We start from the raw sequence: 10,361 nt of genomic DNA, 5'->3' as shown, positions 1-10,361 counted from the left end.
TGATGCTAACATGCTATTTAGCCTAGCTGTATGTACATATTCTGCGATGAGGTGGCGACTTGTCCGGGGTGTACCCCGCCTTCCCCCTCGATTGTAGCTGAGATAGGCGCCAGCGCCCCCCGCCACCCCAAAAGGGAATAAGCAGTAGAAAATGGATGGATGGATATATATATATATATATATATGGAATACTTGACTTGGTGAATCTAGCTGTAAATATACTCCTCCCCTCTCAACAACGCCCCCTGACCCCGTCCCCCGAAATCGGAGGTCTCAAAGTTGGCAAGTATGGTTTTATGCCACTTCTTTTTCCCTCTCATTTTGTCCACCAAACTTTTAAGCTTGTGCATGAATGCAGAAATGTGAGTTTTGTTGATGTTATTGACTTGTGTGGAGTGCTAATCACTGTATGACTGCAAGCTAATCGATGCTAACATGCTATTTAGCCTAGCTGTATGTACATATTCTGCGATGAGGTGGCGACTTGTCCAGGGTGTACCCCGCCTTCCGCCCGATTGTAGCTGAGATAGGCGCCAGCGCCCCCTGCCACCCCAAAAGGGAATAAGCAGTAGAAAATGGATGGATGGATATATATATATATATATGGAATACTTGACTTGGTGAATCTAGCTGTAAATATACTCCTCCCCTCTCAACAACGCCCCCTGATCCCGTCCCCCGAAATCGAAGGTCTAAAAGTTGGCAAGTATGGTTTTATGCCACTTCTTTTTCCCTCTCATTTTGTCCACCAAACTTTTAAGCTTGTGCATGAATACAGAAATGTGAGTTTTGTTGATGTTATTGACTTGTGTGAAGTGCTAAACACTGTATGACTGCAACCTAATCGATGCTAACATGCTATTTAGCCTAGCTGTATGTACATATTCTGCGATGAGGTGGCGACTTGTCCAGGGTGTACCCCGCCTTCCGCCCGATTGTAGCTGAGATAGGCGCCAGCGCCCCCCGCCACCCCAAAAGGGAATAAGCAGTAGAAAATGGATGGATGATATATATATATATATATATGGAATACTTGACTTGGTGAATCTAGCTGTAAATATACTCCTCCCCTCTCAACAACGCCCCCTGACCCCGTCCCCCGAAAACGAAGATCTCAAAGTTGGCAAGTATGGTTTTATGCCACTTCTTTTTCCCTCTCATTTTGTCCACCAAACTTTTAAGCTTGTGCATGAATGCAGAAAGGTGAGTTTTGGTGATGTTATTGACTTGTGTGGAGTGCTAATCAATGTATGACTGCAAGCTAATCGATGCTAACGTGCTATTTAGGCTACCTTTATGTACATATTCTGCGATGAGGTGGCGACTTGTCCAGGGTGTACGCTGCCTTCCGTCCGATGGTAGCTAAGATAGGCACCAGCGCCCCCCGCAACCCCAAAGGGAATAAGCGGCGGAAAAATGGATGGATATATGTACATATTGCATCACTATGCCTCATTTGTAGCTATAGTTGAGCTCATTTAGTTTCCTTTAAGTCCTCTTAATTCAATTTCTATCTCATGACACACTATCTGTATGTAATATGGATTTTATTTTTTGTGCGCCTCCAGACATGTTTGTTTTTGTATTTTTGGTCCAGTTTCAACATTTTGGGTTGCCGACCCCTGACCTAAAGTATAAGTATTTTTTACATTGAATATTTCCGTGCGGCTACTATTGTTAAGTAATTATTTATCTTATAATAATTAGGGGCCGGAATGTAGAGGAAGGGATTTGTCTCTCACTTGTCACCTGGGGTAGTGGGCGTGGCTACAGGTGTGTGGGCGGAGTGACAGCAATAAATACTTCCTGTTGCATGCTTGGACTTAGCGTGTCAGACCTGCTTTCCACTCTCAGTGACTAATGACTTTTTGATAGTCACACAACAAAGTCTATGGAGAAAATGATGGTGAGTTTTCATTCTTCATGCACTTACTTGCTATATTTATCTGCCGGGGTCGGTGAAAATAATGTTTGTGGACAGGTGTGTGTTATTCTCCCAAACTGATGTTCCTTCTCCGCACAATGACAACATTTCACTGGCATTTCTGTCAATCACCCGGATATTATTCTGCCTTCATCAGCAGTTTTATTCACCAAATTGCATGCAACTCAAATATGCTTTATTACTTTTCTTGATAGAGTGATTATTGATCAGGCGTGCTCGCGCCGTGTCAAATAAAAAGTAGTAACCATGGCGACATCCTAGACTTCTAGTAGACATCTTTTTATGATGCCTAAACCAGGGGTGCCCACACTTTTTCTGCAGGCGAGCTACTTTTCAATTGACCAACTCGAGGGGATCTACCTCATTTATATTTATTTATTTATGAAAGAGACATTTTTGTAAACGAGTTAAATGTGTTTAATGATAATACAAGCATGTGTAACACATACAGATGTCTTTCTTTCACGAAGACAAGAATATAAGTTGGTGTATTACCTGATTCTGATGACTTGCATTGATTGGAATCAGACAGTAATGATGACAACGCCCACATTTTCAAATGGAGGAGGAAAAAAAGTTGTCCTTTCTGTACAATACCACATGAAAGTGGTTGGTTTTTGGCATCTAATTCATCCAGCTTCCATACACTTTACAAGAAAAACATTGGCGGCAAATTCCGTAGCTTGCTTGATTGACATTCACGGCACCCGAGGGTCTTGTGAGATGACGCTGGCTGCTGCCAGTTCATTATTATGAAAAAATGACCGAGAGGAAGGCGAGAAACACATTTTATTTCAACAGACTTTCGCGCCGTCCCTTCCGTCAAAACTCTAAAGGCCGACTGCACATTTCCTATCTTCACAATAAAAGCCCTGCTTCATGCTGCCTGCGCTAACAAAATAAGAGTCTCAGAAAGCTGGCGTGCACAAGTGATGTGCACGCCAGCTTTCTGAGGGATCGCTTGTGCGCGCCAGTTTTCCGAGACTCTGTATTTAGTTAGCGCAGGCAGCATGAAGCAGGGCTTTTATTGTGAAGATAGGAAATGTGCAGTCGGCCTTTAGAGTTTTGACGGAAGGTAGGGCGCGAGAGTCTGTTGAAATAAAAAGTGTTTCTCGCCTTCCTCTCGGTCATATTTTCATAATAATGATCTTGCAGCAGCCAGCGTCATCTCACAAGACCCTCCGGTACCGTGAATGTCATTTAAGTGACGTCTTGGTGAAGATTGATGATCACTCATTTTTAGGTCTATTTTTTTTAAAAGCCTGGCTGGAGATCGACGGACACACCCCCCGCGGTCGACTGGTAGCTCGCGATCCACGTAATGCGCACCCCTGGCCTAAACCCACCTTTTTAAATTGGATTTTAAACATTTTTTACTCTGTTTTTAAAGGCCTACTGAAAGCCACTACTAGCGACCACACAGTCTAATAGTTTATATATCAAAGATGAAATATTAACATTGCAACAAATGCCAATACGGCCGGTTTAGTTTACTAAATTACAATTTTAAATTTACCGCAAAGTGTTCACAGACCGTTCACAGCTATAAGTCGTCTGCTTTAATCGCATAATTAAACAGTATTCTGGACATCTGTGCTGCTGAATCTTTTGCAATTTTTTCAATGAATAATGGAGACGTCAAAGAAGAAAGATGTAAAAGATGTAGGTGGCAAACGGTGGATCGCGGCCGCCTTTAGCAACACAAACACAGCCGGTGTTTCCTTGTTTGAATTCGGCTCTTACCGTAGAAATGAGCAAAGAGTTTGCGTCGTTCTTCCTGCAGCTGTGGACTCTCTTGTCTCCTCCCACTGGCCGCCACCGACCGTCGGATGCTTACTCCGTGGAGGGAAAATCCTGGTATTTAAGAGTATTTGCATGAGATACTTTTTTTGTAGTGTACACATACTAAGTTTTCAAGGTAGAAGTGTATTACAAAGTATCCAGTAACAAACGTGTCCGCATCATTCGACTTACTGCATCGTGAACTATTGTCGTCATTTTTTTTTTTTATCTCTACAGATCACTGACTTTATTCGGCTAAAATCATACAGATTTTCCGTAGTAATATTTATATATTTTAGAAATATAAAAGTAGAATAAAAAACATACACTTATTTAATCGTATTAGCACTAAATTCGAAGTTTTTTTTTTCTTGTAATATTTTTTCAAATTCTGGTAATCAAGAATATTTGCATGAGATACTTTTTTTGTAATGTATGCATACTAAGTTTTCCAGGTAAAACTGCATTGAAAATGATCCAGTAACAAACGTGTCCGCATCCTTCAACTGAGTGCATCGTGAACTCTTGTAATTTATATTTTATCTATACAGATAACTATGTCTTTATTAAGCTAAAATCATAGTTTTTTTAATAGTAATATTCATATATTTTACAAATATAAAAAAAAATGCTTATTTAATCTTATTAGCCCTAAATTCTAAAGTTGTTTTTCTTTTCATATTTTTTCAAAATTCTGGTAATTAAGAATATTTGCCTGAAATCCTTTTTTTTTTGTAGTGTACACATACTAAGTTTTCAAGGTAGAAGTGTATTACAAAGTATCCAGTAACAAACGTGTCCGCATCATTCAACTCACTGCATGATGAACTATTGTATTTTTTTATTTTATTTATTAATTTATTTTTATTTAATTTGATTTCTTGATTTTATTTATTATTTTATTTGTATATGTCTATTATTATTTTATTTTTATTTATTTATTTTTATTTATTTATTTAAACAATTAACTATACATTTTTTATGAGCTTGATGAATGGTTGTCACCAGCAGGTGGGAATCGATTCTGATTCATGATGGAATCATGAGTTGTGGAGAAACTATTTGTATTTTTGGCTGATGAGAGCTTTTGTTTGTTTGTTTGTTTGTTCTTTCTCCCAAGCAGGACCAGTCAAGTTCTCATCGGAATGCAGGACTGGCTTTGACAGACTTTACCACAACACCCGGGATTGTTCCCGACCAGCGTGTATGTAGCACACCCACACATTCACACGACAAACAATTCAGTATTTCTACTGCCGGTCTAAAGCAAAACCACCATTTCAAGCCTTCCGTTCAACACCTTCGCTTTAGCGGCCCAAACATTTGGTGGGTAAACAAGCGAATCTTCGAATGGATTTGGATAGTTTTCATTTTCAAAGTCAATATAAAATATCAGGTGTGTCAAACTCATTTTTATATTTGAGGCCCCTTTTAACTGTGAGTGACATTGTTACGCTACATTCCATTATTACATTTATTTTAATGTAACATGTACATTTTAATTATTTTTAAAGTGTAGTTTTAACAGTAAAAAAAAAAAAGTTGCTGGAATCCATCCATCCATCCATCTATTTTCTACCGCTTATTCCCTTTGGTGTGGCAGGGGGCGCTTGTGCCTATCTCAGCTACAATCAGGAGGAAGGCGGGGTACAACCTGAACAAGTCGCCACCTCATCGCAGGACCAAGTTGCTGGAATTTGACTGTGAAATTCACAGTTTTTTTTACAGCATATTACGGCATAGCTCGGTTGGTAGAGTGGCCGTGCCAGCAACTTGAGGGTTGCAGGTTCAATTCCTGCTTCTGCCATCCTAGTCACTGCCGTTGTGTCCTTGGGCAAGACACTTTACCCACCTGCTCCCAGTGCCACCCACACTGGTTTAAATGTAACTTAGATATTGGGTTTCACTATGTGAAGCCCTTTGAGTCACTAGAGAAAAGCGCTATATAAATGTAATTCACTTCACTTCTCTAAATGGGAGAAACCGTATTGCTGTGGGGGTTTTTACAGTAAAAAAAAAAACTGTTAAATCGGTAGAATTTTACTGTAAAATTGACTGTTTTTTGCCCCCAACTGTAAATATAAAATACATTTTTTGTGGTACAATTTTTTCAACTTGCGTGTCAGTTTGTATTTTTTTTTAACCAAAAACTGTAGATTTTACAGTGTATTATGGCAAATGGTAGCACTATTTTTTTTACAGTAAAAACTGTCAGCATATTTTCCAGAATTTGACTGTAAAATTCAGTTTTTTATGGCATATTACTGTAAAAGGGAGAAACCGTATTGCTGGGGGGGTTTTCACAGTAAAAAATTCAGTAAAATCCACAGAATTTTACTGTAAAATCGACTGCTTTTCCCCCCACTGTAAATAGAACATTTATTTTTTGTGGTGCAATTTTTTCAACTGAGGTGTCAGGTTTTTGTTTTACCAAAAACTGTAGATTTTACAGTGTATTATGGCAAATGGTACCACTATTTTTTTTACAGTAAAAACTGTCAGCATAGTTTCCAGAATTTGACTGTAAAATTCAGTTTTTTACAGCATATTACTGTAAAAGGGAGAAACCGTATTGCTGGGGGGTTTTCACAGTAAAAAAAATCAGTTAAATTGGCAGAATTTTACTGTAAAATTGATTGTTTTTCCCCCCACTGTAAATAGAATATTTATTTTTTTGTGGTACAATTTTTTCAACTGGGGTGTCAGTTTGTAATTTTTTAACCGAAAACTGTAAATTTTAGTGTATTACGGTAAATGGCATATGGTACCACTATTTTTTTTACAGTAAAAACTGTCAGCATAGTTGCCAGAATTTGACTGTAAAATTCAGTTTTTTACAGCATATTACTGTAAAAGGGACAAACTGTATTGCTGGGGGGTTTTCACAGTAAAAAAATTCAGTTAAATTGGCAGAATTTTACCGTAAAATTGATTGTTTTCCCCCCCACTGTAAATAGAACATTTATTTTTTTGTGGTACAATTTTTTCAACTGGGGTGTCAGTTTGTAATTTTTTTTACCCAAAACTGTAGATTTTAGTGTATTATGACAAATGGTACCACTATTTTTTTACAGTAAAAACTGTCAGCATAGTTGCCAGAATTTGACTGTAAAATTCAGTTTTTTACAGCATATTACTGTAAAAGGGAGAAACCGTATTGCTGGGGGTTTTTCACAGTAAAAAATTCAGTTAAATCGACAGAATTTTACTGTAAAATTGACTGTTTTCCCCCCCACTGTAAATAGAACATTTATTTTTTTGTGGTACAATTTTTTCAACTGGGGTGTCAGTTTGTATTTTTTAACCAAAAACTGTAAATTTTAGTGTATTACGGTAAATGGCATATGGTACCACTATTTTTTTTACAGTAAAAACTGTCAGCATAGTTGCCAGAATTTGACTGTAAAATTCAGTTTTTTACAGCATATTACTGTAAAAGGGACAAACTGTATTGCTGGGGGTTTTCACAGTAAAAAATTCAGTTAAATCGACGGAATTTTACTGTAAAATTGACTGTTTTTCCCCCAGCTGTAAATAGAACATTTATTTTTTTGTGGTACAATTTTTTCAACTGGGGTGTCAGTTTGTATTTTTTAACCAAAAACTGTAAATTTTAGTGTATTACGGTAAATGGCATATGGTACCACTATTTTTTTTACAGTAAAAACTGTCAGCATAGTTGCCAGAATTTGACTGTAAAATTCAGTTTTTTACAGCATATTACTGTAAAAGGGACAAACTGTATTGCTGGGGGGTTTTCACAGTAAAAAATTCAGTTAAATTGGCAGAATTTTACTGTAAAATTGATTGTTTTTCCCCCCACTGTAAATAGAATATTTATTTTTTTGTGGTGCAATTTTTTCAACTGAGATGTCAGGTTTTTTTTTTTACCAAAAACTGTAAATTTTAATGTAGTACGGTAAATGGCAAATGTTACCACTATTTTTTTACAGTAAAAACTGTCAGCATAGTTGCCAGAATTTGACTGTAAAATTCAGTTTTTTACAGCATATTACTGTAAAAGGGAGAAACCGTATTGCTGGGGTGTTTTCACAGTAAAAAATTCAGTTAAATTGACAGAATTTTACTGTAAAATGTACTGTTTTCCCCCCACTGTAAATAGAATATTTATTTTTTTGTGGTACAATTTTTTCAACTGGGATGTCAATGTCAGTTTGTAATTTTTTAACCAAAAACTGTAAATTTTAGTGTATTACGGTAAATGGCATATGGTACCACTATTTTTTTTACAGTAAAAACTGTCAGCATAGTTGCCAAAATTTGACTGTAAAATTCAGTTTTTTACAGCATATTACTGTAAGAGGGAGAAACCGTATTGCTGGGGTTTTTTTTACAGTAAAAAATTCAGTTAAATCGGCAGAATTTTACTGTAAAATTGACTGCTTTTCCCCCCACTGTAAATAGAACATTTATTTTTTTGTGGTGCAATTTTTTCAACTGAGGTGTCAGGTTTTTGTTTTACCAAAGGCTGTAGATTTTACAGTGTATTACTGTAAATGGCAAAATGCTACCACAATGTTTTTTTTACAGTAAAAACTGTCAGTGTAGTTGCCAGAATTTGACTTTGAAATTTAAAGTGTTTTTTTTAGGGTCCTTGGCCCATGGCAAAAGGACTCCTGTGGAGTCCTTTTGCCATGGGCCAAGGACCCTATTGAAACTGCTGTGTTTTATTATTATTCCGCACCTACACACTGTAATTTGACCCCCTTAACATGCTTCAAAACTCACCAAATTTGACACACACGTCGGTATAGCAAATCTTCCCAACTTATTAAGCAACCAAACCCCAAAAATAAAAATTGCGCGCTAGCGCCCCCTAGGAAAAAAAACAACAACAGACTGCTCATAACTTCCGTTAGGAATGTCGTAGAGACATGAAACAAAAACTTCTATGTAGAACTGACTTAGACCTACAATTCATAATTTTACTTTCACGGGCAAAAATCAACAAAAAGTTGGCAAAAACCCCTTCAATAACAAATTTTCGCAAAAAATGCTATTTTTGCCTCTTTGAACTGTAATTTGACCCCCTTAAAATGCTTCAAAACTCACCAAACTTGGCACACACATCCGTACTGGCAGAAATTGCGATCTAATGAAAAAACTAAACCCGAAAATTAAAAAATGCGCAATTTTTGAATAAAACACAGCAAAAACTGCTCCTAGGAAGAAAACACAAACAAAATTGCTTGTAACTTCCAGTAGCAATGCCGGAAAGACATCAAACAAAAACTTCTATGTAGGTCTCACTTAGACCTATATTTAGATGATTGACATCCTTCGGCAAAAATCAACAGGAAGTTAAAAATTACCCCTTCAAAATAAAAGTTTTGTAAACACCCGTCACCTTTTTCAAACGTAAACTCCTCCGAGTGAGTTTGTCGTTTCGGCTTCAAACCCCCACAGGAAAGAGATTGAACCATTTTGATTAAAACTATCCAACAAAGTTTTGATTACTGCTCCGGTTTTGATTTTAGGCGCCTTCAAAGAACCCCTGCGCAAAGTTTCCTAAAAAATGTCATTTTTGCCTCTTTGAGCTGTAATTTGACCCCCTTAAAATGCTTCAAAGTGCACGTTAAAGCTCTATTATGCAAAGCGAAAGCCATTTATCAACAACATCCAGAAACGCTGATCTGCAATTTGACCCCCTTAACATGCTTCAAAACTCACCAAATTTTACACACACATCAGGACTGGCGAAAATTGCCATCTAATAAAAAACCAAACCCCAAAAGTCAAAATTGCGCTCCAGCGCCCCCTAGGAAAAAACCGAGACAAAACTGCTTGTAACTTCTGTTAGGAATGTGAGATTTTTTTTTTAAACTGGATCTGGATTGGCAATACGCATTTTTTGGCAAATATCGGCGCCCGATCCGATCCAAATATGGGATTGGGACAACCCTAGTTGTGAGGCTCAAATGTGAATAAAAGATGAATGTGCCACATATTCACTTTATAGCTGACTAAGCACATTTCTCTAACTGCGAATTAAAATGAATTGGTTTCATTTTTAGAATATGAGTTGGCCGATAAAAACAAAACAATTATGCTGTCATCTTACTTTGTGAACAACCTTTGTCTTTTCCTTTCCAGACTATAAAAGATGTGCCAGGTTGCTGACACGGTTAGCCATGAGTCCTCTCTGCACGCCCTCATAGACCCAAAACATGTGAGTGCAACATGTATGTAACATGTATGTAACATGTATGCAACATGTGTAAAATGTATGTAACATGTGAGTGTAACATGTATGCAACATGTGTAAAATGTATGTAACATGTATGTAACATGTGAGTGTAACATGTATGCAACATGTGTGTAACATGTATCCAACATGTGTGTAACATGTATGTGCATGTATGGAACATTTATGTAACGTGTGCAACATGTGTGCAACATGTATGCAACATGTGTGCAACATGTATGCAATATGTGTGTAACATGTATGCAACATGTGTGTAACATGTATGCAACATGTCTGTAACATGTATGCAACATGTGTGTAACATGTATGCAACTTGTCTGTAACATGTATGCAACATGTGTGTAACATGTATGCAACATGTGTGCAACATGTATGCAACATGTATGCAACAGGTGTGTAACATGTATG

At 37.3% G+C, this 10,361-nt stretch overlaps 1 long non-coding RNA gene across 1 annotated transcript; it reads left to right on the top strand.

Annotated features, from left to right (window-relative positions):
* The first annotated feature begins 1,790 nt into the window (after nucleotides 1-1,790).
* Nucleotides 1,791-9,899, top strand: LOC133540467 (uncharacterized). The gene is made up of 3 exons (XR_009803641.1): nucleotides 1,791-1,906; nucleotides 4,851-4,931; nucleotides 9,842-9,899. It is a non-coding gene; the product is annotated as an uncharacterized LOC133540467 (long non-coding RNA).
* Nucleotides 9,900-10,361: the final 462 nt, after the last annotated feature.

Source organism: Nerophis ophidion, linkage group LG22, assembly GCF_033978795.1.
Source record: "Nerophis ophidion isolate RoL-2023_Sa linkage group LG22, RoL_Noph_v1.0, whole genome shotgun sequence".
In the NCBI taxonomy this organism is placed as follows: Eukaryota; Metazoa; Chordata; class Actinopteri; order Syngnathiformes; family Syngnathidae; genus Nerophis; species Nerophis ophidion.
Note: the sequence above shows the minus strand (reverse complement) of the source record. Positions and strands in the feature narration are given on the sequence as shown.